This window comes from Vespa velutina, chromosome 3, assembly GCF_912470025.1.
Source record: "Vespa velutina chromosome 3, iVesVel2.1, whole genome shotgun sequence".
NCBI lineage: Eukaryota > Metazoa > Arthropoda > Insecta > Hymenoptera > Vespidae > Vespa > Vespa velutina.
Window position 1 is genome coordinate 3,468,942 of NC_062190.1, and position 4,628 is coordinate 3,473,569.

At 33.9% G+C, this 4,628-nt stretch overlaps 1 protein-coding gene across 1 annotated transcript in view; it reads left to right on the forward strand.

The window, feature by feature from the left end:
- The first annotated feature begins 1,008 nt into the window (after positions 1-1,008).
- The window catches only part of LOC124947963, a 23,669-nt gene continuing 20,049 nt past the window's right edge, over positions 1,009-4,628 (forward strand). The window contains exon 1 of the mRNA XM_047490843.1: positions 1,009-1,590. The gene's annotated coding sequence lies outside the window, so the exon portion shown is untranslated. The remainder of the gene's footprint in view (positions 1,591-4,628) is intronic.

The window sequence follows — 4,628 nt, forward strand, 5'->3', positions numbered from 1 at the left end:
CGCATCTCTAGCGACTCGGTAATCCCTACTATATCGACATGTTTTCAAGATGGCATCATAAGTGTGTAAGAATGAGGAAGCATTAATTAGTTTCGTAGAATAATTCCAAATTTTATTCAAATTATTTCTCATATATTTGATAGAAGTAAAATTTACTCGACAACATTGGTAATACAATGATCTATTTGAGGTATTAATAATTGGACAGATTAAAAAAAAGAAAATTAGTTTTTTAACTTTATTTTCCTTTTCACGATTGGTTGTCAAGAAAAAGAAAAACTGAATAATATATCAAAGAATTAATAATTTTGAACATACTCATGCCATCGAATAAAGTAAACGATGTAATTTTACTTCTTCATAATTTTACTTTATTATCTTTATTAGAATCATAGGAATTTTACTCGATCGATAACATCCTATAATATTATCAGTTACAAGCTATGATTAGATGCTATAAAACATTTTCTCATTAATTAATGTCATAAAAAAAATGATCACATGTTATAAAACTGGGTGGTTTCCCGCTTCGGAACAAAATACCACGTGATGTTGATTTAAATGAAATCAGGAATCAGCATCAAATGCTTTCAATTATTTTTCTCTACAGTTACGAAGAGAAAAAATGAGTCGGAGAAATCGACGTTTTTTAAAAAAGAATGAAAAATATTCGATAAAGATACAAAACGATAGCGTAGGTTTGTGAACGCTAATCATATCGTTCTTATGCTTTGCGAGTCGACTAATCATAGCAGTTAAAAGAAGGGTTGGCTTGATGCGCATGCGCTTGTGAAAGCGAACTCACCCTCGCCCAGTGAGAGTGGGGAAAGCGAGAGCGTAGAGAAAAGAGATAGAGAACGTAAATGAAAGGAGTGAGAGAGTAAGTAAGAGAAAGAGAGAAAGAGAGAGAGAGCGAGAGGGAGAGAAGAGAGAAGAAAGAGAGAAGAGAGAGTAATAGAAGGAAATAGAAGAGAGGGAGAACGTGCGAGAAGGGGAAGACGGGAGCAACGGCGAAGAAAACGCATATCAGCGTCGCGTTCGGTGTGGCCTTAACGCCTTTCGTCTCGACTCACGTTTTCTCTCCCTTCGCTTTCGGTATTCTTAAGCGTTATTTTCCTCCCTCTCTTTAACCCTCTTGGTCATTCCAATCTCACTCTTGTCTCTCAGGAACGTCTTCGTTTTTCTACTCGTTCATCTTCGTCTATTTCCGTCCGTTCGTCCATTGGTCTATTGAAGACAGCAAGATAGATAGATAGAGATAGAAAGAGAGATTGAGATAAAGGTAGAGAGAGATAGAGATAGAAATAGAGAGAGAGAGAGAGAGAGAAAGAGGAGAGAGAGAGAGAGAGAAAAGAGAGGACTAGTAGTCGCTACATTTCTGAAAAGCATACCCTTTGTTTATCGGTGTCCGTAATTCACCCTCTTGTTCGTCGTTCATTTTCGGGTGTCATCGCCTTCTTTCGCTTGTGTCTCCTTTATATTTCTCTGTTTTTTTTTCCACGTTCATAACTCCTCGTTCCCGCGCCCGTGTACGATGCAGTGTGTCGCAGTTTTTTAGCATTCGCTTTGGAGCACCAAAGACGACCTTGGGTAAGTGGAAGTTGTATGTGTCGTGCATATGTATGTAAGTGTGTGTGTGTGTGATTGTATACACGTGTATCTACATACATCATTTGTATCGGGTATATGCACTCTCTGCGGAAACGTAGAGGTTAAAAATACTTGTCGTTGGATGGAGAGGGAGGGAAAGAGAGAGAGAGAGAGAGAAAGAAAAAGAGAGAGAGGGAGAGAGAATGCTTGCTTGCTCCGAGTTTAGTTCTGTTATTAATGCTTGAATATTTGGTTATCCGAATATTTGTTTAACTCTTGCTCAACGAATGTCGAATCATTTTGATCCAACTGTTGCAATGATCGCTTTATCTGTTACATATAATATATGTATTATTATTTCTTTGAGATAAACAATTCGGACTTAGCTGTAGCGAGGATTGAGAAAACATTCCAGGAAGGATACTTATGACAGTACAAATTATAGGAACAGATAAGAAGTGGGTCAAAATGACATTTCGGGCATTCGTACCTGAGTATCCAGACTTACAATTGAATATACGTAAAGGCCAAGGACACATGTGTATGTGTATATGGTGTAAAGGACAAACAGATTACATATTCGAAACGGAAATCCTTTGTGGTTGTTAAATATCAGTGTAAATATGTGAAAGAAAATGAAACAGATAAAATTATAATAAATATTTTCACCGTTTTTTGTTTCTCACACGATCGATAACTAATGATTATTGATGATAGAGATTAAGCTTTCTCTTAATGACCAACCAACATCAGGGAGCCAGATATTTTATGACATCTATTGATGACAAAGCTATTAATATCATCTTACAATATAAATTTTTCGAATGCATTTATCGCAACCTTTCGTGAAATTATTCTTTCTTCATAATTAACAATCCTGTGTTTCTTCTAATACTTTACGCAATGATGTATTCTCATAAAGTATTTAATCATTAAGAGCCCTTCTCCTCCTGCTAGTCCAATGTTACTAGGGGTGGTTTTTTTCCTTCCAGTTTGTCGTGAGGTTATTTACGATAATTTAAAAAAAAACAATTTCGTTTAAGATGGAACATTTCCCAGAAAGATGTTCCTCTACCATTTAAAAAACATAATAATATGAAACATTATAAACAAATAACATCCTAGACGTTTTTGTATGTTAATATACTCGGATTTAGGTCCGAATATCCGAATATTCAGATCTGGATTTAAGCTCAGATTTTAAGTTATAACGAGTAATTTGAGTACTCAGATATTCATTCCGATAAAAAGAGCACTCATTTTTTTTTGCTCTTTTTTATTATTTTTATCTCTCTTCCATCCTTATGGTTTCACATAGATACACGCGTCGTAGTGACGTTTTTTGTCGACAAAAGGGGAGAGAAAGAGAGAGAGAGGCAAGAAGAAGAGAAGGAGAAGGTCGAGGAAGAAAGGGAAGAAGCTATGCGGATCGTGTGGAAAGGAAAGCTTTTCTCCTTCGACGAAGAGGGAAGCCTCTCGCGGATCAATAGCGGCCGTTGCGGTCGGCACGATCAGCTGATTGGCCTACTGCTAATTCTGTTTACAAGTACTTGCCGGTGCGTGTATGGATGATGTGTTCTGTGCCAGAGTACATGCAGAGATTGGAACGCGGAACACGGAACGAGAAATAGAGAACGAACGAGATCGGCCGATCTCACGAGGCGCGCTTTTCGTTTGTTCGTTCGTTGGATTCATCGAATTCAAAATTTAATAAAAAGTCTCACAAACATCGTTATTTCTCTTTTCATTCGTAAAATTTAAATATTATTAAACGTTTTAAAATCATAAGAGAGACTTTTTTATAAACTTCGTCATTTAAAAAATCCAATATAAAATCGATGAAGCTTTACAAACAGGCTTTCGAATAAATACGGATTATTCGTTCGGTCAAGGAACTTTCGTCATTTTTATAGTTTCTCATTTTGTTTTTTGTAATTGAGTATTATCAATTTGAATTTTAAATTTATAGCGATTCGTGTTTTGATTATCTTTGTTCGGCCTTTAATAGTCGAACGATTAAAGTAGATTAAAGGGGAAGGGAAAGAGAAAGAAAGAAAGAAAGAGAGAGAGAGAGAGAGAGAAAAAGAGGGAGAGAGAGAGAAGCTTTCCATGGATCAATAGTGTTCATTGCGGTTATGGCAACGAAATCAGCTGATCAGACTTTGTTAATTTGACTTATGAATTTTACGCTATGTGTGTAACATGTGAAAAATCAGAATATATGTCGATGTTATATCGCAAAGATAGGCAAGTTTAACAGTTTTGAGAGCCAATGTTCGCATATTTGGAAGAGCCAAAAACAGAAAAGGTTTATATTTAATATGAAAGATATTTGAAGCATTTTTTTTTTAATGCTTTTATTAAAAAATATCGTCTTCTAATTGTTAGAATCATTATTATTTCTTACATTTTTAAACAGTTTTGTTATTTTTTTCTAACTAGAAAAAATTTATAAAAAGAAATTATATATTTTTTTTTAAACAAAAAAGAGTTCTTTATATATATATATATATATTTTTTTTTTTTTAAGAAAAAAAAAATTCTTTATATACATATATTTTTTTTTATATTTATTTTATATTTAATATTCAGAAAACAATTTATAAGACATTCTTGTATTGAAAAATTGATCATTGAACAAAGAGTTGGAGAGAATACGTCGATCGAGTAACACTTTAGTTTATATTATATTAGTTTATAGTGATCATTATTCATATTGCTTATATCATTTTGATCACATATTACATTACATAATATATTTTCAATCGACAACGTGTTACAGTTTTACAACAACGATCAGTACAACAAAAGTATTCGTCTTATTAAAAATTGAATAATAATTAGAATAAATATATGATTATTTAAGAATAAAAAATTCATGAAATCATAGACGTAATAATATCACCGTTCACGGGAAAGAAAAGAGAGCTATCGCGGTGTTTTTATTCTTATCGATCGCGACCCGTGGAAACTATGTAGGATGAATACAAATGTGGGAATCCTGTTGAATATTCTTCTATCGAAAGTATTGCCTCGTA